General features: G+C 40.5%; 1 protein-coding gene and 1 pseudogene across 1 annotated transcript in view; both read left to right on the top strand.

The window, feature by feature from the left end:
• Positions 1–24,320, top strand: part of SNCA (synuclein alpha) — a 363,343-nt gene that overhangs the window by 223,769 nt on the left and 115,254 nt on the right. The window lies entirely within an intron of this gene.
• LOC103119282 (transmembrane protein 126A-like) lies at positions 12,862–13,465 on the top strand (annotated as a pseudogene).

The raw sequence follows: 24,320 nt of genomic DNA on the forward strand, positions 1-24,320 counted from the left end.
TTGCTCATGGCAATGTGTGGAGAGAAGCCATTGTACAGTCTCTTAATGTGTCTGGCAAATCCCCTTGACCTCTTTTCTTTCTTTCCTCCAGTTCAATGATATCTCTCTCTCTCTCTCTCTCTCTCTCTCGCTCTCTCTCTCCCTCTCCCCACTATTTTCACCTTTAGAAACAAACAAAACAACAACAGCTCACTTACCAGTAGAAAGTTGTAGTTCAGCATCTGCTCTATGATACATACACAATTTAAATAATTAGTGTCTGGGTTAGAAGGTTTAAAGACAGTTACATGCATGGCAGGTGAATGTGATGGAACTCTGTCTACACAGAGAAAATATCCCCAAAGCCTGAAAGTGAGCATGCGAATGGGGGCTCTAGTGAACACTCCAAGTATCCAGCAGGGATGGAAGGCCCTATGCAAAAGCCTGAGTGAGTGTGCAGAGTCTGATGCACAGAGAAGACATCTGTACCTAAAGCTCCCTTTGAAGACTCTTCCTGTAACCTCTGCTTCAAAGCCAAGATTTCTCAGTGTGACTCCTGATGGTATAAGACCTGAGGTCACCTGTGACTTTTCCACTCTTAGGTCAGCAATTTTTCTATCACTTTGCAAGTAGCTGTTATAAAATTATTAAGATTTGTTTGAGGTCAAATATGCTGAATTATTCTATTTTTTCTTTTCATCTATTTTTAATTTTTATTTATACAATGGAAATATTATCAAGACTATAGACTATATATAGACTATATATATATATACAACTCCACACAATTCCCACCAGCAGAACTCCATATCCCATACCCTTCCTTGAGAGCTTTCCTACTCTTTATCCCTCTGGAAGTATGGACCCAGGATCATTATGGGGTGCAGAAGGTGGAAGGTCTAGCTTCTATAGTTGCTTCTCCACTGAACATGGACAATGGCAGGTCTACCCATACTCCCAGCCCATCTCTCTCTTTACTTAGTGGAGCAAGGCTCTGGAGAATTAGGGGTCCAGGGTACATTGGTGAGGTCCTCTGTCTGGGGAAGTCAGGTAGCATCTGGACTTGGTGGCTGACAAAGAGTTAAAATATAAAGTAGAACAAATTGTTGACTAATCATGAACCCAAAGGCAGAAATATTGCAGACAAAGATTTGGGGTATCTGTTTTGGAAAAAGCTAGTAGGTCTATTTTAGGTATATTCCAAAGGGGCCATGACTTTATTAGTTTTTTCCTGAGCCTTACATTTAATATGCAGGTGGACCCAAGTTATTGACTGGGGAGATGGAGTCAAAGTTGGAAAAAGGTCTAGAAAGGTGGATCATGGAAGAGAATAGCTCCCAAATATGGGAAAATATTGTTAACTGTAAACCACATTGATTTGTTCTGGGGTCCATATTCAGCACAAGAACCTATGTAATCTCTGCACCCCTGTAGATCTGAGCTCACCTTCTGTGGTCACTTCTAGAACATTCCAGACTGAACTAATTTCAGGACCCACCTTCCTCAGGTAGTAGGCAGAGTATGTTGCCCACTCTCCCTTCGGAGAATGGGACAGGCCCTACTATTGTTGATTCTCATTAAGGGAAAGGTCCTATGGGGGCCCACAAAGTGGTCTATTATGCTGATGGAGATGACTAGTGACAGTGGCTAGAGGGATCTGTTAGAGGTCTAAGACCATCATATCTGTGTGGGAATCCCAGGACTCCCTGACTAGGGCCCCAGGTGATGGGGTGGTCTAGTTGTGACTGAAGAGTCATTATTAAAGTAGTCCCTTGCCCATATTCAGCTTTTGTAGTCCTTACTTTGTCTGACAAGGTTAGCTTTGGGATGTTTTAGGGAAATGTAACAGGACTAGGTGAGGGGGGTATCTAGGTCTAAGGAGAAACTATTTGATTATGTACATTATGATGTCTTTTTAGGTCTTTCTTCTTGCTTGCTTCATTTACTTACTCACTGCAAACTATTGTGCACTTTTGCTGTAAGGTATATATTATCCCCTCACTTATGGATACATGTGTACATAGAAAGACAAATATGAGTATGGGATGATCCCACTCATAAAAAGAAGTTGAGTAAGATGAACAGAAAGAGAAACTCAAAGCAGAATCTGACTGAGTAGGGCACAGAAGTAAAGATCTCTTGGGGGGGGGGGTGAGGGTAGATGTTCAGCTTCACTGGGGTGGGGGAGAGACACATACCTTTGTGGTGAGAATGGTGTTAATATGCACTCCTATTAACTTATAGTCTCATAAACCACTATTTATTTAATATGAGAGGGGGGGAAAATTGATTGAATATCTCAAACTTTTTGATGCATAGACCATAGTGTTTAGATATGTTCCTTCAATCTAAACACTACGATCATCATCTCTGGCATTATGCTATTCCACTGCAGAATACTGTGCCCCAGTATGGTTCTGTAGCCCCCATGTCCACTTGGTCTATTCCAAATTATATTCCTTCATGAGGATAATTTCTGGAACCATCCATTCCACCCCAGTTCCATGGCTGCCAGTTCTTAGCAACATCGCCCAGCCAGATATTCGTCGGGTTGCGGCATCATCTAAGTTCATTTCCCACGTCTACGCTTGACCGGACCTGCCAATATACACGGATATCTTCGTCCACCCTGTCCAACGCTTGACGTGACGTCATCCAATCTGGTCTCCTGCGCCTACACTGAACTTCTCTGTTCCAGACTCTTGGAAACAGAGTTGGCAGTCAGCTGAGGTAAAGAACAAACACCTCATCACAGACCCCTGCAAGCGTCAACCCGGCTTTGACCTAGCACGTTATGATTGGGCCCTCCTCAATCGCTATCGAACAGGCCATGGCCGGTGCGCCGCTATGTTCCATTGCTGGGGAGCCAGAGATGACCTGAACTGCCCCTGCGGTTACAGACAGATTATGACCCAAATAGTCAACGACTGCCACCTCTCCAGATTCAAAGGAGGTCTCGAAACTTTATATCAGGCTCAACCTGACGCTGTTGACTGGCTACAGAAGAAGGCCAAATGCTAGAAGAAGAAGAATCTAAGCACTTAAGACTTCAGATTGGTAATCAGATTGAATTGTAACAGTGGGCTCAAATTGTTAATACATTTCTAATAATGACTTTTTTTGAAATATTAAATTTCCTGAAAGCTTAGACCATGGAGAACAGAAGCAACTGGTGGCATTACTTTATAAGATACAGCTATATATAAATAACATAAAAGAACATAAATTATGGTGAGGTCTTGTATGATACAGCAAATCCTAACAATGGGATTTTCAAAGTTAACTCAATTTCCAAATAATATGGTTATAGTGATAACTATTTATTGCCTTCTTCAACCCTAAGACAGCAGGAACCTTCCCCTTTCTCTATAAAGCCCATATTTTTCCCTGTCCTGGAACCTCTATGGTGAGGCTCACTTTCCTGCATACTTCTCTCAATTCATACCAACTGATACTGCATCTGTTGATCCCAACCTATTTAATGCAGCCAGTACCACCTCAACATGTTTCACTATGGACTGTGTCCAGAGATGTCAGGTGTGGAATGTCAATCTTACAGATTCATTACTCTGGTTATACCTTTTCTAGTTCATAGGATGCCTTAATTCCATTTTGGGTGGTGCACTTCTTAACAAAGCCTCAAAACCTAGATATAAACCAGGACCCATGAGACAGGACATATGTACACATTTCTTTTAATTTCATATACATTTTTTTTTAATGAGAGAGAGAGACCAGAACACTGCTCAGCTCTGGCTGATGGTGGTGTTGGGGATTGAACTTGGGACCTCAGAACCTCATGTATGAAAATTTTCTGCAGAACCGTTATGCTGCTGCCTCCCCAGCCCAAGCTGAACTCCTGCTTGATCCATATGCCTGCTCTAATTCCTGAACAGATGAATACATCCACATCTTTTGAATGAAGTCAACAGGTGACTCTCTCAAAACCACTTTGGCCACCATGCTTTTCCAACAGTACTGTGGTGCCTCTCACAAGACAGTTGAGAGTGACCAGAGCTCCTTAACCCTCCTAGCTCAAAAGTGTCTAGAGGAATTGATCTATGCTCACTCAGCACCATGGAATCTTAGACAGGTGAAGACTAAGCAGCCATGAAAACAAATTGAATGGACTCTTGAAAATAAACCCCTTTCATGACAGGTTTTAGCTAAAATTTAATAGCAGACCTTAGAACTCAGATCACGCTGGCAAAGTGTAAGAGGCATATCAGTGAGGCCTTTAAAAGAATTTCCTGGATGCTTATTAGCCCATTGTATGTGACAAGGACAGGGAACTGCCTATGAAGATAGGGTTAACAGTAAAATCAAGGAGAGAGGAGAAAGCTAAATAACTCAGTAATTGTGGTTGTACACCACACAAAGTCTAAAGCCTACAGAATTAGTCATGAAATTAGCAACAAGAAAATAAACATAAAAATAAGTAGTCCAACATCATAGTTGCTATACTATACCCTAGAACCCCTATCATACCATCAAAATTTATAGTACTTTGCAACGATTGCCACCTCAACATGCTTCACTTCAGACTGTGTCCAGAGACTTCACGTGTGGAATGACAACCCTTCAGCTTCATTACTCGGGTGAGACCTTCCCTTTCATAGTATACTCTAATTCCATCTCAGGTAGTTCACTTTCTAACAAAGTCCCAAAACCTAGATATACACCAGTTTCTGTGAGAGAAAGCATATGTTCACACGTATCCATAAACTACTGCAAAATATATACCTGAAAGCAGAAGTACACTAGAGTTCGCAGTGAGTACCCCCCTAACACTTCCTCTCCACTATTCCAAGCTTTGGGTCCATGATTGCTCAACAATTTGTTTGGCTTTGTATGTTAACTCTCTTTTCAATCACCAGGTTCCAGATGTCATCAGGATGCTGGCCAGGCTACCCTAGACTGAAGACTCCACCAATGTGTCCTGGAGCTCAGCTTCCCCAGAGACACACCCTACTAGGGAAAGAGAGAGGCAGACTGGGAGCATGGACTGACCAGTCAATGCCCATGTTCAGCAGGGAAGCAATTACAGAAGCCAGACCTTCTACCTTCTGCAACCCACAATCACCCTGGGTCCATGCTCCCAGAGGGATAGAGAATGGGAAAGCTATCGGGGGAGGGGGTGGTATATGGAGATTGGGTGGTGGGAATTGTGTGGAGTTGTACCCCTCCTACCCTATGGTTTGTTAATTAATCCTTTCTTAAATAAAAAAAAAATTAAAAAAATTTACAGTACTTATAAATCCCAGGGAAGCATTCTACTGGAATTACTTTTTTCAGAAAAAAAAAGAACAAACAGGAAATATTTTCATATAAGTTAAGATGTTGTATTTAATATATAAGATTTAAATTAGCTATTAAAATGTATTTTAGGAAATAAGGAGGTAGAGTTAAAGAAAATGATGACAATGAGTTTCTTGGTGTAGAAAATGTCAATATAGGGAAAATTTTAAGCAAGAATTCTTGGGCTGAGCTGCTTTAGTTCAAAGTCTCCACCTCCCCTATTCATCTGGGTCAAGAATGTATAAGTATTGTTGCTTTGGCCTCATGGAAAAGATAAGTCCCTAAATGGCTGGGTGAGGGTTAGGGCCAGAGGATCTTGAGAGCACTAACACTGAAGATGCCAACATGGCGGGAACAGGAAGTGGATCCCCTAGAGGAGTGGTATTTGAGGAAGCATGGGGTGACAGTAACTCCTTTTTACTCCACTGAGTCAACATAAACTCCCAGTCTGTGGAAAAGGCAAACACAGGATTATCTAGGTTATAGTAACTCTCACCTTATGTGGTTTTCATAATCATGTGGGAGAGAATCATGCATCTGCTCTTGTTTCTTAATTTGAACTATCTGATTTGAAACTCAGTGCTGTCCATGGAGAAAGATGAGGGTGGAAAAACACTGAGATTTCATGTTGTTTTTTTTTTAACATTTTCTACATGTACTGGATGTTTTAAAATAAAACTCACTTGGTTTTTGTCTTATTGTAATTCACAGACATGTTGTGGTGGGAAAATATTAAGTAAATTCATGAGATTTTTCTTTTCTATCAGGAAAGCCAACAGGTAGCACTGAAAGCAGCCATCCTGCAGGCAGTACACAGACAGAAAGGGAACAACAGGAAACAGAAACCTTAGAGCCCATGAAAATGACTTTCTAACTAGTCCCAAAGAACTCCTTCCAGTCTGATTTTTTTAAAAAAAGACTATTTTATTTTATTGGATAAAGATAGAAAGGGGAGAAGAGAGAGAGACACCTGAAGACCTACTTCAACATTCATGAAGCTTCCCCTCTATAGGTGAGAACTGAGGACTTGAACTTGGGTCCTTGCTTATGGTAACATGTGCACCACCGCAGATGCTATCATGATTCCATCCTGACTTCCTTGAACAGATGACCTCACCAATGTGTCCTAGAACTATGCCTCTCTAGAGCTTTATACATAGAAAGAGTTATATATACATTTCAGTCATAATAACCAGGACTATAATCTTGAGAAATGACCAAACATTTGAACAGCAATCTACTAGTTGTCATTTTCACCAGGCTGGTTTCACAGGCGGGTAACAGAATGACCAGCAACACATGGCTGAGCTGAGAACTGCAGTTTAATCTTTATTCACGAGAGGGCAAACAGTCCAACACCTAATCACCACACAATGTGCTCCTCCATCTTTTTCCTCCAGCGGCAGAGAGGAACCCAGGAAGTACTTAGGATAGTGGGCGGGGAGAAGGGAGAAGCAAGAAACTAGCAAGGGCTAAACCAAATCTCCTGGAGGTGGGGGGGAGTGAGACCAAACCAATGTAACAGAAAAGACCATGTAAATAGACCACAATGTCAAGCAATGTAACAGAAGCAGAACTAGATCCCAGAAACAGAACTAGAAGCATACCAACAACTAGTGGTTAAAAAAAAAATGATCCCAGCAAAAACAAGAGTTAATTTATCTGACAATTAGAAATGGAGAAAGTTTAATAGTCACTATCGTCAAGAGTGTAGGGGAAAGGTGGAACTGTGAACTGTTGCAGGCTTTTTGGAAAGCTATCTCTCAGTATCTATTAAAAATTTAAAAGGCACACGTTTCAAAGCCCAGCAATTCCACTCCTGGGAAATTATCCCATAGAACCAAGAGGATGACTGGCTAGATGGATGAGGATGATAACTCCACATTTTGTAACAGCAAAAAAAATTAAAGCAGACAGCACCATTCAGTGGGAATAGCTAGTTAGCAAGTGATACATTCTTATCTTTGGGTGTTATACAACCATAAAAATGGCTGCACTAGAGCTCTGCCAAACAAATAGGAGGGATTTCAAGACAAATAGCAAGTTTCAGAAACATGGATATATTATAATCCACATTTTTTATTACATAGGAAGTGTTGCTTTACAAGGCTGTTATTGTTTTTAAGGGTGCAGTTTCAAATCTACCTCAAAGGGGTGGTAAGGGACTTCACCCATTACCAATCTGTCATCTCCTCTATAAGACATTGGTTCTATTTCTAATCTCCTCCTTTCTTTCCCACAGTAATATTAGGTCTGCTGAGGTAGTGCAAGGGCTCATTTCTGTTTCATCTTCTCTGTTTCTTTGCTTTGTTTCTGAAGCCCTACAAGTGAGTGAGATCAGCCAGCTCTAACCATGTAGTTTTTCTTACAGCTGAAGACTTACTAGAAAAATTACTAAAATACTATAATTTTCTCATGGTTAGGTGCTGTCAGATAATTTGTACTGTTTCCACATAGTGGATAAATGCATATTGAGTTTGTTAAATGATTATTTGCAATTTATCTAATGTAAGAGTGAAAATGACCATGACCATTTTTATAATAACTCCCCATATCTATTCTGTACATATATAATCCTCTCATATATTTTCAAAAAAAGTATGGATGGATCAAAATTGATCTTCTGGCTCTGGATAAATGGGCAGCATTACCTGTTTATCTCCAGAATGCTCACTTCTGAGTATCTGGCCACAATTTTTGTTCCTGTCAATATATATGATCATGAAAAGGCCTTAATTTTTTATCTATCCTTTTTAAAATTTTATTTATTTATTATAGCATAGAGAGAAGCTGAGAGGGGAGGGGAGAGAGAGAGAGAGAGAGAGAGGGAGAGACACTTGCAGCTCTACTTCACCACTCATGACGATTTCCCACTGAAGATAGGGACCAAGGGCTTGAACCCAAGTCCTTGCACACTGTAGTATGTGCACTTAACTAGGTGTGCCACCACCTGGCCCCTTGGTCTATCTTTTATCCTAACTTCCTATACACAGAACTGAACTCAAATCCTTGAAGTAGGAACCCATTGTTAATTTCCCTGTGTACCCTTATTTTAGTTACACAGCTGTCAGATTGAATCTCCAACTTCCTTAGCTTGGCTTTATTATCGACCCTGTGACTTGTATGGTGTAATTTTGGGTGCATGATATTCCTACCTACACCATTCACTGTCACTTGACATGATAATTTTCCATCTTGCTATTCATTTTGATATGTCATCCTGAATGCCCTCACTTCACTCTGATACTGTCTACAAATTCATAAGTGGTGTCTTTATCCATGTCCTCTTGACACAGACAATGTGAACAGCTAAGTGGATTTGGTGCTCTCAACTGTGGGACAGACTCCACAGATGAAAATAGGAAAGGAAACAAAAAGATTTGGAAATCTTTAATTTGGAGATGGCATCCAGAGAGCAGAACAAGGACAGATAGGAATTAACAGAAGTAGCAAACCTGAGAAAGAACTTTTACACATTGGAAGCTTGCCCCCAAATAGAAGTCGGTAGTACAGAGCAATAAGGAATTCACTCTGAAAATATATTCATTGGAAATATGTTTATAATGGTCAAGGATTCAGTGGAGGATTTTATTTGAAAATACAAGTTGGGTAGATTATCTCTAATTTCCATTTTATCTTGGAATTTCTGTGAGTTTTATTTATTGCTTCAAATATACATGTGGCTATTTATTTCATAAGCTGATGGAATGAACTCTTGTCATCTTCAGAAGCCTTTGGATCCCATTGAGATATATTATTTCCTGATCCTCCTTTTCGTGTCTCATATTTCAAAAATCACTCAAAATCTTGCAGGTTAATGAATGTTTCCTGAAAGAGCTCTCCTTAGGTTTGACATCCAGTCTACCCTATACTTTTGAAAATAGTTCATGCTATCTACTCCCATCATTTTTTCCATTAAATTTGTTACTACTTAGGGATGGTAACAAATACAATTTTATACTTTTCTTTTTTTCTGTGTGTTGTTGTATTTAAGTCAAGTGTATTTCAGCTAGTAGAAATCATTTGTAAATGATCCCAGTTCCAGCCCCCAGCTCCCCACTGCAGGGGGGATATTTCACAAGTGGTGAAGCAGGTCTATAGGTGTCTCCCTGTCTCTCTCCTTCTCTCTCCCCTACCCTCCTCTAAGTTTCTCTCTGTTTTATCCAATAAAATGAAAAAATGACCTCTAGGAACAGTGGGTTCATAGTGCCAGTACTGAGCCCCAGAAATAACCCTGGAAGCAAAAAAAAATTTTTTTAATTAAAAAAGGAAGAAAGAAAGAAAAAAAGAAATCAATTGACTAGGAAAACAGCATTGTGGTTCTGACTTCCATACCTGAGGTTCTGAGTTCCCAGGTTCAATCTCCAGCACCACCATAAGCCAGAAATGAGCAGTGCTCTGTCCTCACTCCTCTGTCCTCTACCCTCACTCCTCTCCTCTCCTCTCCTCTCCTCTCCTCTCCTCTCCTCTCCTCTCCTCTCCTCTCCTCTCCTCTCCTCTCCTCTCCTCTCCTCTCCTCTCCTCTCCTCTCCTCTCGTCTCCCCTCCCCTCCCCTCCCCTCCTTTCCTCTCTTCTATTCTCTCCTTTCTATCCTCTACTATCTATCTATCTATCTATCTATCTATCTATCTATCTATCATCTATCTCACTAAAATAAAAATAAATCTATTGAGTGAGAGCTAAGAAGAAGAGAAGATATACAAGTTTCCTATCAAAGAGGACAACCCTAGGAGGTATGGAGAAAAGAAAGGGGAGGAAAGGAAGGAAAGGAAAAAAAGAGAACAAAAGAAAGGAAGGAACCTGGAGATTTTCTGAGTTGAGTAGAATTTTATTAAATTCTAAGTCTGAAATTTGAATAAAGAAAAGGAGTTATAGAATTTTTTTTGTCAGTTAGTCCATGAGGCTATAGGGTTATAGTCAATATGTCTAAGCGAAACATTTTAAGAAGGTGGGGATTCTATTTCAAAACTAGAAGTTGGAACTATCTTCAGTGAAATGTGAAATCTCCTGTCTTCCCAGAACTAATTTCCCTGCCAACAAGCCCCCTTCCAACTCATCATCTCTCACTCTTACAAAATACTTAAACACACCTTTATTTTTAACTTAATGCAATATCCAATTATTTCTATTTCAGGAAAAGCACAGAGCATGAAAGGCAGTTTTCAAAGGTGAGAGTATATGAAGCAGGCACAATTCAGTTTAAAAGGATATGGTCAACTTTTCCCATATCTAGAGATGAAGAAATACACAAAGATGAGGAAGAAGGAGGCTAGATTTAAGAGGGAGAAAGCAGAAGTCATCATGTGCTATTCTTGAGAAACTATGCCATTAAAGTTTTCATTTTAGTAGTTAAAAAACTTTTGCCCAAACTTTGAATATGGTCTTCATATAATAGTACATTCAATTCAGACTAAAAGTTTTCACTGTGCTTTTTGTAGGCTTTTCTAAGAATGTATATGTAAGATATTAAGCTATATCTACTTATGAAATCTTACAGAAGTAGACAAGATAGAAATCAAGTAAAAATTTATTGGGAATAGACTAGAATAATTGACAGAGGACACATAGTGGTGGATATGAATAATGTTATATATGTATATATATACATATTTTTTTTTCAAATCACTTTATCAGGGGGTTAATGGTCTACACTACAATTGTTGACACACAGGTACAATTTTTCATCTCCATGTGATATGTATCAGCAAAACACTCCCCAGTTTAAGTCCATTTCCAACACCGTGTACCAGGATCCCAGGGCCCCTCCAGGTATCCTCCTCCTTCTCTAAAGTTTTTAGCTTTAGTGGAGTACACCACACTCAGTTCAAATTTTACTCTGTGACCAGCTTTACTCTCCATATTCTTTTATAGGGTCTTGTGTCTCTTGGGTTATTACAAAAGAGAACATGGTTAGAAGAGATTTTGTCGCATCTTTTTTACTATGTCACTTCTGTTGGCCAAGAGGTTTAATTAAGAGGCTGGTTAATATAAAACATTGTTTTGTTTCTATATGAGGATTTGTTTCTATCTGAGTGGAGTCATCCACTTGCGTGTCATCTATTTACTTATTTCTTAAGCATAATCACCTCCAGTTGCATCCATTATGTCCCAAAGGACACAGTATCATCTTTTTGATTGCAGAGTAATATTCCATGGAATATAAGTGTCATAACTTCTTTAGCCAGTTATTTGTTGATGGACATTTAGGCTGCTTCCACTCTCTGGCTATTAATGCAGCTATGAACATGGGGGTGCATATGTCACATCTTTTTTTCAATATTTATTTATTTATTCTCTTTTGTTGCCCTTGTTTTATTGTTGTAGTTATTATTGTTGTCGTTGTTGTTGGATAGGACAAAGAAAAATGGAGAGAGGAGGGGGAAGTTAGAGAAGGAGAGAAAGAATGACACCTGCAAACCTGCTTCACTACTTGTGAAGTGATTCCCCTGCAGGTGGGAAGCCAGGGCTCAAACCGGGATCCTTACACCTGTCCTTGTGATTTGTGCCTCCTGTGCTTAACCCACTGCGCTACAGCCCAACTCACACATATGTCACTTCTAATTAGTGTTTCAGTGTCAAAAGGAAAAAAAAATTAAAGAACAATCAGCTACCTCCTGCTTTAGGAGAAAAATGTACTTTTCCTTCATTTTATTTCCAATAATCAGTGTGAAAACATTCTGATTCATCCAATTTGATAAGTAAACTGATGGTATCTGAGGCATCTTTGTAGTTTAAATAATTGAAATGAGTTTTCCAGCCACTTCTTTAACTATAAAGTTTTGAAATTAGTCACTTAGTACACAAGTTTGAGCCCTAACCCCACCACATTAAAGGAAACTTCAGTGCTGTGGCCTCTCTACAACAAAAATGGATAGAATAAAACATGAAGATCAAAATAAGACCAATCAATTCTATGACAACCACTAGATCAACTGTAAGTTTACTGGCAGTGACATGTATAATCCTATGCACCCCATATTAACTATTCTTACTAAGTCCCAGTAAATATTCATGGCAAGCCACCATCTGGCATTACAAATGGGCCTTTATGTTGTCATTTATGTCCTACTGCCAGATCTGAAGAGATAGTGCTTATAATTTATTAAGCATTATGTCACCAAAATGTCCAAATACACAGCATCGCTATATTGGTAGCACTGGATGCTGCCAGGTCATGGTGATATATAAATTAGTTCTCAATTTGAATTTAATGCTACCACAAAAGGATGCTTGTGGCCACAAAATCCATTAGCACGCAATGTAAAGACAAGCTAGTCACACATAGGACACACATGCATGCACACAATTAGAATAGTAAATGTCATAGGGGGAAATGGAGAAAAAAAAAAAAGGAGAGGCAGGCATCAAAGCATCTCATCTGCAGCAACACCACAGATAGAGGGGAGACTTTCAATGAGATGCACAGGAAAAGGCTAACACGTCTATAGCAAGCGAAATCTTGGGTTTATCTGCAAAGAAGCACAGTTCAAGCCAGGCCAGACAGAAACAGAGGGAACTTAAGGGAATTATAATAGATCTTTTTCGATATGCTAAGTGTGACATGGGCTCCTATAGCTGCTGGCAATGACAGTGATCCCATTTTTTACGGCAAATATATCTTATAAAGCTTTGATAAATTTCCCTTTGAGTACAGGTGATTTGAATTGTGAAATCTGCACTGTAATATGGAGAGGACTGGTTGGTCTTGTTTTGGGTAGTCTCTACCCTGTTTTCTTGGCTTTACCTGTGAATGGTGGTCTAGCAGCCAGGTATAACTCGGCCCTGCTGCCAGAGAAAGGAAACATTTTAAAATACTGAATTCGAACTTCTAAGCCCATCGTTAGAAAAATGGTATTTCCCATTTTGCTGCAGACTACATTTACAGCATATCTTGGGTACAGACAATATAAACTACTTATAAAAGCTCCTCAGTTACCTGAACCTCAATGATTGCTAATCAAATGTACAGACAAAATTAAAATAATTTTTTTAAAAAAGAAAGAAATAGAGATTATGAAGAAAGATGGAAAGAGATGCAGTGGGATGGGGGACTTTGAGGTACTGGTGCATGGTGGTAAAAAAAAAAAAGGAGCTAAGTTGGAAGACAGCGTCTTGCAGACACCCTATCATGGGAAGATGAGAGATGGTACCTTTGTCAACAAATAGACTGTAAATCACTAAATCACCTACCCCCACCCCATAAAGTGGAAAAAAATAAATATATAAAGAGAAGAGTAAAATTTTAATTTTTTTCAGTGTCCAATGCTTTATTTATTTATTTTATATTTCTATTACAGAATTACATGTAGACAGGGGTTTGAATCTACACCATTCCCACCACCAGAGTTCTGAATTTTTACTCTCCCCACTGCAATCCCCAATGGTTCCTCTAAAGTAGTAGACATGGGCTAACCGTCTTCTCTACAACTGTCTGTCCACATGTATACATAGTTGCCCCTTCTTTTTCTGATTTAATCCTCTCTTCCTCTCTAAGCCACTCATAACATCGTAGCTACCTTTATATGTCCCTCTCCTTTTCCTTCTCTCTCTCTGTGGGTACTGTTGAGCTGGAGTGCAGAGTCCTCTTATCTTCATCCTATCACTTCTCCCCCGCTGGGAGTATGAATCAAGGTTGTTTGTGGGGAGCAAAAGGAAGGTGTCTGGAAGGTGGCATGACCTGAGGCTGTGGATTTTTTTCAGCTATAGATTATATGTCCAATTCGATCTCCTGTTGTGTACATAGTTGAATTGGAGAGAGTGAAGGTCTGATTGCAGCCACTCCATAAACCACACCTCCTGGAAGTCAAGAATAAAATGTTTAAAAAAAAGGAAAAAGGAAGGGAGAAAAGAAGGAGAAGAAAGGATGAGGGAGAGAGAAAAGAAGAAAACAAAGAAAGGAAAGGGGAAGGAGGGAAGAAAGAGATTGTGAGGAGAAACTATTGCTCCCACTGAATGACTGGGTGACGAACAAATACAGATAGTTTTACTAATTTTATTCAACTATTACTCAGCAGATGTTGCAATCCATGTAAAGTAAATTAAATTGTGTGTTTTTAGACATGTGCATGTATGTATGCAGTGTGAAGTGTGTTTATGTGTTTGTGAGTGGTAGAGCACAGCCATTTGTGGTTGTGTGTGCTAGAACAGATGGTAGGTGATGGTATTATGTGGGGTGTGTTTATCTGTGTGTGAACGATTATAAGTAGAGTACAAGTGTATGTTCAGATCTTCCAAAGGGGAGATCTAAAGATATTGTTTTAGTTGTTTTTCTAGCCCCCCTTTTTTTAACATAGAGAAAGAGACACTATGTTATCATCAGCTTTTCCCTAAACAGTCCTTTTTAGTTTATATCATATTTATGCAGGCTCTGTTTTATCCATCCTAACTTTTTTTTCTCAGCAACCCCATTATCACAAGTGTATTACAGAAAAATATAGATGCAGAGAATAGAGTCACAAGTGTTTGGGAAAACCAGAACATAAACTAAGGAGAGCCACAACCCCACCTGATTCTGTAGGGAAAAGTGGGAAGGAAAGTAGAGAACTGGTCTAGTACTGTAGAGAACTCTGTTAGGTTACTTCTGACAACAGCCGTCATTTAAACAGCTCATTTCTTCAGCCTGTGTACCTTTGGGAAGAGGACTACCTGGAGACTAAAAATTGACTGAATCATTCACTCAACAAATTGTGTCTATAGCTACCGTATGTCCAGAATGGGTGAAGTACTGACAGTCTGCCATGGAATAAAATTCCACACCTGACTTCTGGTTGTATGGGTTTAAAAGAAGCAAATACTTTTGTTACTACTGTGAGCAGAGGAAGCCCAGAAATACTCTAAATCTTTGCAAGGAAGTACCAAGAACAAAGTCAAATTCATTAAGAGTATCTTGGGTATCATGAAGATAAAAGTCTGTGTGTGCTGGGTTTTGAAAAACAAAGAAAAAAGAAACAAACAAAAAAAAAGCTTGAGTCCTTGACTCCCCACCTGCGGTGAAGCAGGTCTGCAGATATATCCTGTCTCCTTCCCTTTCTGTCTCCCCCTCTTTTCTCAATGTCTCTCTGTCTTATCGAATGAAAAGAAAGAAAAAAGGGAAAAAAAAAATGGCCACCAAGAGCAGTGAATTCATAGTGTTGGCACTGAGCCTCAGCAATATTCCTGGAAGCAAAATAAATAAACAAACAAATTAAATAAAAATTAAATGAAAGGTCTAAAGGCATTTATAATCTGAATCTTATCTTTCTCCATGTTTCTTGAAGGGAGAATAAAGGCCTTAAAGTAAAAGCACAGATGTTCCCCCTCCCCCCAACCCTTCTGTTCTATATTGGCAGTTTAGTGAAATTTTCCCTCAAGGCAGAATTAATAGCTCAGATCTCTGTTCACTAGCCCTTTGCCCAAATTGTTAATATTGCACTGGTCACACTGTGTTACTGTCAGACTTTTTCTGTCTCTAGTCTTTAGGGTCATAAACTGTTGACTCAAGGCCTCCCTTTCACCATATCACCCCCTGCACCTAACAGTATGTGTTATCAGATTACAAAGACAAAGAAGGATGAGTCTGCAGAGGGCTTAGCAGACTCATAGGAAGACAGATAGAACTTGCTTTTGTCTTGACCAAGTATGCCCTCAAAAACTAACCCCCTCCTCTCCCTCTTCTCCCCAAACTCCAGCAGAAAACAGTGCTAGCAGGCCAGAGCAATAAAGAGCCCAACCTTTGTCTCCCAACTTGCACTTCTTTCCACCCAGAAAGGCTTTCTGACTCAGGAGATGAGGACCCCCGCCCCCCCCAGTGAGTTATTTACTCATTCACTTCATTGAAACTGAATGAACTATGCTACTCCCACCCATATAGCACTTTGCTCCTTTTAGACGAATAACCCTGCCAATTTATTTTCTCTCTAGAGCAGCTCCTCTTGCTATCTTCCACTTTGGCTCCTCTTCCCATTTGGCCAGATTCCAACAGCAGTTCTAAGATCAAATCAAGTTCCTTCTTCGTCTTTTCTTTTTTAAAAAATATTTTATTTACTTATTTACTATTGAATAGAGATAGAGAGAAATTGAGAGGAGATGGGGAGATAGAAAGGGAGTGAGACATCTGCAGCTCTGCTTCCCCACTCATGAAGCTTTCCCCTACAGGTGGGGACCAAGGGCTTGAATCTGAGTCTTTGTGCACTGTAATATATGTGCTCAAACAGGTGCATCACCTGACCCTCATTCCCTCTTTCTCTTTCTCTCTCTCTCTCCTTCCCTTCCTCCCTCTCTCTCTGTAGTTCTCTTTTTCTTCTTCTTTTTTTAATTTTTTTCTCATTTTTAAAAATTTTATTTATTTATTCCCTTTTGTTGCCCTTGTTGTTTTATTGTTGTAGTTATTCTTGTCATCATTGTTGGATAGGACAGAGATAAATGGATAGAGGAGGGGGAAGACAGAGAGGCAGAGAGAAAGATAGCTGCAGACCTGCTTCACTGCCTGTGAAGTGACTCCCCTGCAGGTGGGGAGCCAGGGCTCGAACCGGGATCCTTACGCCGGTCCTTGCAGTTTGCGCCACCTGGGCTTAACCCACTGTGCTACAGCCTGACTCCCTGTAGTTTTATTTTTTAGAAAATATTTTATTTATTTATTATTGGATAGAGACAGATAAATTGAGAAGGGATGGGGCGATAGAGAGGGAGAGAGACAGAGCGGCACCTACAGCCATGCTCCACCACTCATGAAGTTTTCCCCCTGCAGGTGGGGACCAGGGACTTGAACCCAGTTCCTTGAGTACTGTAATACGTGCACTTAATCAGGTGCAACACCACCTGATCCCCTCTTCTACTAAACAAAGCAGTGATGCTTCATTTTTAGCTAATACATCTGCCTAGTTGCTGGGAGGTTCTCTGTAATTACTGAGTTCATATGGTTATGGGCTGATGATGCTATACTCCCCACACCCACCCCAACCAGAGTGTTTCTCATACAGTCTGGCTCTTCATGGTGTTTGGGGCAGTTCTGGGGGATAGGAGGCCATTATTTCCGCTGTAACATAAAATTATTAATAAGGCATTTTGCCAGACTAACAGAACAGCAGCAGTTGATTGTTAGGCCAGTGGAAAGAACCAGACTGCAGACATTTACAAGTACACAAAGTAGCCTGCAGTTTCTAGCCATGCAAACTGGGAATACCAAAAGATACAGCTTCACACCTGATACATGGCATATTTATGGTGGTGTGACTGTTTATAGGAGACCTTTCAGAACTTCTTTCAGGGCAGGCTTGGTGATAGTTGATTCTTTCAACTGTTGCTTGTCTGAAAAGGTTTTTATGCCTCCATCTAGTCTGAATGACAGTCTAGCAGGATACAGTAGTCCTGGTTGAAAGCCTTTCTCATTGAGCACTCCATAGATATCTTGTCGTTCCTTCTGGCCTGTAGTGTTTGTGTGACGAAATCTGCTGCTAATCTTAAGGGTTTTCCTCTGTAGGTGACTCTTTGTTTTTCTCTTGCAGCCTTCAGGATCCTTTCTTTACCCTTATTCCTTTCCATTCTAAATATGATGTGTCTTGGTGTCTTTAAGACTGGGTTAATTGTGTTTGGGACCCTCTGGGCTTCTTGAACCTTTATGTCTTTTATGTTGTCTGGATTAGAGAGTTCTCAGCTATTTTTTTTTTGATTTTTTTTATTTAAGAAAGGATTAATTAACAAAACCATAGGGTAGGAGGGGTACAACTCCACACACTTCCCACCACCCAATCTCCATATCCACCCCCTCCCCCGATAGCTTTCCCATTCTCTCTCCCTCTGGGAGCATGGACCCAGGGTCATTAAAGGTTGCAGAAGGTAGAAGGTCTGGCTTCTGTAATTGCTTCCCCGCTGAACATGGGCATTGACTGGTCAGTCCATGCTCCCAGTCTGCCTCTCTCTTTCCCTAGTAGGGTGTGTCTCTGGGGAAGCTGAGCTCCAGGACACATTGGTGGGGTCTTCAATCCAGGGAAGCCTGGCCAGCATCCTGATGGCATCTGGAACCTGGTGATTGAAAAGAGAGTTAACATACGAAGTCAAACAAATTGTTGAGCAATCATGGACCCAAAGCTTGGAATAGTGGAGAGGAAGTGTTAGGGAGGTACTCACTGCAAACTCTAGTGTACTTCTGCTTTCAGGTATATATTTTGCAGTAGTTTATGGATACGTGTGAACATAAGCTCTCTCTCACAGAAACTGGTGTATATCTAGGTTTTGGGACTTTGTTAGAAAGTGAACCACCTGAGATGAAATTAGAGTGTACTATAAAAGGAAAGGTCTCACCCGAGTAATGAAGCTAAAGTGTTGTCATTCCACACGTGAAGTCTCTGGACACAGTCTGAGGTGAAGCATGTTGAGGTGGCAATCGTTGCGTTGGTTAGGTTGACCCATCTTGGACAGAGCTAGAAGGAATTATGTTAAGTGAGCTAAGTCAGAAAGATAAAGATGAGTATGGGATGATCCTATTCATCAACAGAAGTTGACTAAGAAGATCTGAAAGGGAAACTAAAAGCAGGACCTGACCAAATTGTAAGTAGGGCACCAAAGTAAAAGCCCTGTGGTGAGGGGTAGACATGCAGCTTCCTGGGCCAGTGGGGGGTGGGAGTGGGTGGGAGGGATGGGTCACAGTCTTTTGGTGGTGGGAATAGTGTTTATGTACACTCCTAGCAAAATGTAGACATATAAATCACTAGTTAATTAATATGAGAGGGGGAAAATCAATTGTATGTCTCAAAGTTTTTCAAAACACAAACTGAATCTTTTTAATATATAGGTTGTGTATTTGATATGCGGACTCTCTCAAAAGCCTAGACCAAGTAAATTAGAAGCATCCAATAGCACAGCTATATACAAGATACTGGGTACTGTACAGCAAACCCTAACAAAAGGACTTTTCAAAGTTAACCCAATTACCAAATAATGTGATGATAACATTAACTATCGATTGTCTTTTTGAACCCTAAGACAGCAGGAACCTCACATCTCCACTATAGAGCCCCTACTTCCCCCAGTCCTGGAACCCTTGGATAGGGCCCACTTTCCAGTTCTCAGCTATTATTTCCTGAAGAATGCTTTCTTCCCTTCCCTCTCTTTCTTCCTCTGGTAGGCCAATAATGCGTATATTATTTCTTTTGAAGTAATTCTATATGTCTCTGTTGTTATTTTCTGTATCTCTTAATCTCTTTTTGAGATCTCTTACTTCTTTCTTACTTTCCTCTAATTTGTCCTCCCTTCAGCAGTCTATTTTGTTGGTAGACAGACTGGAGGTGGCTCCTCAACTGGTAAACTTCCAGACTGTTACCAGCTGCTTGGGAGTAGATATAGGCTTTAGCCCCTAGAATCTCTCCTTAAGCTACTCTCTGCCCATGAGCCACATGTATTTTCACTCACTGGTGACTTGCTGGGTTCCCAAAATAGTCCCAGTCTCATCTTGTTGAAGTCTCAGGTGATCTTTGATGTTCCTTGCTCTTCAGAGAAGTTTCTCACTGAGTAGAGCTGGAGGTCTGAGCAGAGTTGTAATGTCTAAATGCTCTGTTGATTTGGTGGATTCCCAAAGTAGTTCTAGTCCTGTTTCTGCCTTTCTTTTCTGCCCTATCTACTATTTGTATATCTATCTACCTATCTATCTATCATCTATCATCATTGTCCCTTTATGCTTTTTTAAAATCTTTTTTTTTATGTTTGTTTATTGGATAGAGATATCCAGAAATTGAGAGGGAAGGGGGGTGATGGAGAGGGAGAGAGACAGAGACATCGGCAGCCCTGTTTCACCTTTCATGAAGCTTTCCCCTTGCAGGTGGGGACCAGGGGTCCAAATGCAGGTCCTTTCACATTCTAACATATGCTTAACCAGATGCACCACCACCTGGCCCCTGATTTTGTTTGTAATTTAACCAATGCACTGCCTCACAACTCTAGCTTATGTAGTGGTGCTAGAGATTGACCTGGGACCTTGGAGCTCAGAAATGAAAATCTTTTTTATAAAGCCATTATACTACTTCCCCAGGTAATTTTGCTAAGTACTCCTAATTATATTCTAGAAAGCTCATAATTACATTTCTAGATTACAGGAGTATTTAAGTGATTCATTCCTTCTATTGAAAAATCCAAATCACTCAGCGTATACACTAGAGAGGAAAGATAGAGAAGTGGGACTTTTATCAAAGAAGGTGCACCAAGCCCGGAACTCACATGCTACCAGTGTCATGAAAATGCTACTTGCAGAGAACCTAGAGCCTTTTGGTAAATTAACCACAACAGCCTTGTATATAGTCTGTAGGCTGGCAGGAAAGTTAAGAAAAAATATATGTCTGAAATGTCTTTTAAAATATTACTCTTACAGCTTTTTAAAAACAATTAAAAATATTCCAAAAAACAAAACAAACAAACAAAAAAATACATTTGCTGGGCTGGGTGGTGGCAAACCTGGATGAGCACACACATTACAGTGCTCAAGGACCTGGGTTCAAGCCCCTGATCCCCTCCTGGAGGGAGAAAGCTTTGTGAGTGGTGAAAATGTCTCTCTGTCTCTTCCCCTACCCATCTTATCCTCTCAGTTTCTCTCTGTCTCTATCCAATAATAAATAAATAAAAACAAAAATAAAAATATATATTCCATTTGCTGAGATTTAAGAAACTTGGATGTTTCTAGCACTTTCATTAACTTCTAGATCTTGTCAATGTATCAATGTTGCCTCTAAATTTTGTCTCATGTACCAAGATCTAGTCTTAACCAGAGTTCCCACTAACACACCTAGTTTCCTTCCTTCCTTAGAAAATACCTGAATCTGAACTATACTGTTGTTTTACCTGGTTGGTACTGCCATCTAGTGACTAACATAAGGCAGTCAATGCACAAAGGGCAGATACCCAGATTTAAATCAAGTGTGCAAACATCTAATTTAAACAGACCAACTGTGCAAACATCAGCTTTTCTGAAATGCTGTATCCATGAAGCCTGTATGTGGGGGGGAGCAGGGGGAGGCAGGTCATATTAAAATTTCTTGCAAAAAATGACTGTCTCACTCAATAATGGCCTCCTTGGTCACTACCAGGCTACTCCATCATGTGGGGCCCTATTCAGGGAATCCTTGGATTTCCACATAGATATGATGAGCCTAGATAACTTCCTCTCTCTGTTCTAATTCACTCCTTATCAGAGAAGTGCAAGTTAAAACCACATTGAGATTTCACCTCATACCTGTGAGAATGGGCTCCATGAATAAAACGAGGGAAGGTAAGTGTTGGAGAAGATGTGGAGAAAGAGTAACTCTACACTGCTGGTGGGAATGTAAACTGGTACAACCACTATGGAGAACAGAGTAATTGAGGTATGTCTGCTTATGGCTTGTTGGTTCCATGGGTCTGTGAAAGAATTCACAACAGATAAAATATGAAAGAAAGCAAAGGATGTGTTTTAGAAATTCACTGAAAGAAGCAACTACAGAAGCCAGAACTCCCACCTCCTGCTCCGCCACAATAATTTTGATCTGTACTTGCAGAGAAGGAGAAATGATAGAGGGAAGATGACCAGAGGGTTCTGAACTCCAACTCCATCAGGACCTGAAGAGAGAAGAGGAAAAAAGGAGGGACATTTGGATGTAGTAATGGGGTGATTGTGTGGCTTAGAAGGGAAGAGAAGATGGGACCATAGAAAAAATGAACGAATATATACAAATATACACAGATAGTTGTAGAAATAATATTTAACCCATATCTGCAACCTTGGGAGAACTGCTGGGGCTTACAATGGAGGGACTGGGGATACAGAACTCTGGTGGTAGGAATAGTGTGGAATTGTATTTCTGTTGTCTCATAATTTTTTAAATCAATATTGAATCACTAATAAACTTTTAAAAATAATAATAAAAAAAAGAAATTTGCTGATGAAAGAGTAGTGTGACAGAGAGGTCCAGTGAACAGAGGAACAGTGAACAGAAGTCCAGTGAACAGTTAGCTACTACTAACTGCTATGAGGCAGAGAAAACTCAGTGTTTATGTGGGGAGTCTTTCAGCTGAATACAAAGGTAATGGTCAAGTTTTTCTTCACATTTGCTTGCTCCTAATTTACTTTTTAAGTCTCCTCCTACCCTGACTGGGAGTCCACTTGTTTTGGAGTTGATGATGTCTGGTCCTTGGTGTTCTGCTTGCTTAGATTTACACTGTGATAGCATGGGAGAATGAGAGGCATACACTGTAAAAAAAAAAAAAAAAGGGAAACAGGATGTACTGGGAAATGGATATATCATGGACACAAGAGGGGAGGATGTAAAAACAATGTTCTGGCAAGTGTGTGGTGAACTTCCACACATTGTGCTAAGCTGGCTTCTAAGAAATTGCTAAAGAGAACCCTCAATAACCACTTTTTTTTTTTTTTTTTTGCTTCCTGGACTATTGCTGAGGCTAGGTTCCAGCACTACAAATCCACTGCTCCTGGTGACCATTTTTTTTCCATTTTATTGGATAGAACAGAGAGAAATTGAGAGGGAAGTACGGAGAGAGAGACAGAGACACCTGCAGACCTGCTTTGCTGCTTGTGAAGCATCCCCCCCTGCAGGAGAGGAGCTGGGACTTGAACCTGGATCCTTGTGCAGTTCCTTAAACTTAGTACTATGTGTGCTTAATGGGGTACACCACCACCCAGACCCAGTAACCATCTTAAAATCGTAAAGAATAAGCAGAGTTCAGGGTGAAGGGCTAAGAGAGGTGCAATCTATTTTTCTCATGACATCTTCATGGACTCTTCAGAGAAGCTTCTGTTAGATGAAGTGACTCTTCATGATGGAGACTGCAGTAGGCTTTGGTCATAATCCCAAGGTTCACCTGAACCACAGAGTATTTGTCAGTTTCCTTGAGGCCAGAACCTGGAATTCTGTTATCTCCATAGAGAACCAAAATGGTGTTTATAACACTCACTAGGAACTCGGAGTGCTGGAACCAACTATGCAGGCGGCTGTCATCAAAAAATAAATACACTCAACAAACATGCTACTTAGCACCTTAGGGCATAGCTGTATCTCTATATCATGATATTCAATTTTCATTTTGTACAATGTTGTAACTATTTTTGGAAAGTATTGAAATCTTTATATTTTCACCATTAACATTTTTATTTTGTTTGTTTGGTCAGTTTGCTCAGGCCATTTCGCAACCAGGATGACTTTTACAGAAGAGATGAGAGGTAGAGATAGAGAGGGTGAAAGAGACCACAGTGCCAAAGCTTTCTTCAGTGCTGTGGGGGCTGGACTTGCACCTGGGTTGAACACATGGCAAAGAGGAGCACTAACCCAGTGAACAGGTCCTATCAGCAAGAGTTCTTCTCTCTTTGCATCAGACGAGGAAGAGATGTTTTGATGTTTCTGGTGGCATTGTCCTGGGTTCTTGCAGATGTTGTCAATGTGTCTTTGTTCCTGGATATCAACCACTGACCTTCAATAAAGATGGCAGAGCAGGTAGAATCTAACTGCCACTCACCTTATCTGATATCTCAGACCTGTCCTTCTCTTGACCAAGGAGGCTGCCAGCAGAAATGGAATATAACATGTGCCTCCCTGTGAGGCCCCAACTGAGGTCAGAGCATTGTCAGTAGTGGCTTACACAGGGACACCAGGGCTCAACATGCAGCCTGAAGCTATAGGAAGCCTGACTTCAAAGATGATCCGAGGGGGTCAGGCGATAGTGCAGTGGGTTAAGCGCACGTGGCACAAAGCATAGGTGTAAGGATCCCAGTTTGAGCCCCTGGCTCCACACCTGCAGGGGAGTCACTTCACAGGCAGTGGAGCAAGCCTGAAGATGTCTATCTTTCTCTCTGCCTCTCTGTATCCCCCCTCCTCTTTCCATTTCTCTCTGTCCTATCCAACAACAAACAACATCAACAACAACAATAAGAACCACAACAAGGCTACAACAATAAGGGCAACAAAAGGGGGGGGGGAAATGGCCTCCAGGAGCAGTGGATTCATGGTGCAGGCACCGAGCCCCAGCAGTAAGCCTGGAGGCAAAATACATACATACATGCATATATACATACATACATACATACATACATA

Source organism: Erinaceus europaeus, chromosome 3, assembly GCF_950295315.1.
Source record: "Erinaceus europaeus chromosome 3, mEriEur2.1, whole genome shotgun sequence".
Taxonomy (NCBI): domain Eukaryota; kingdom Metazoa; phylum Chordata; class Mammalia; order Eulipotyphla; family Erinaceidae; genus Erinaceus; species Erinaceus europaeus.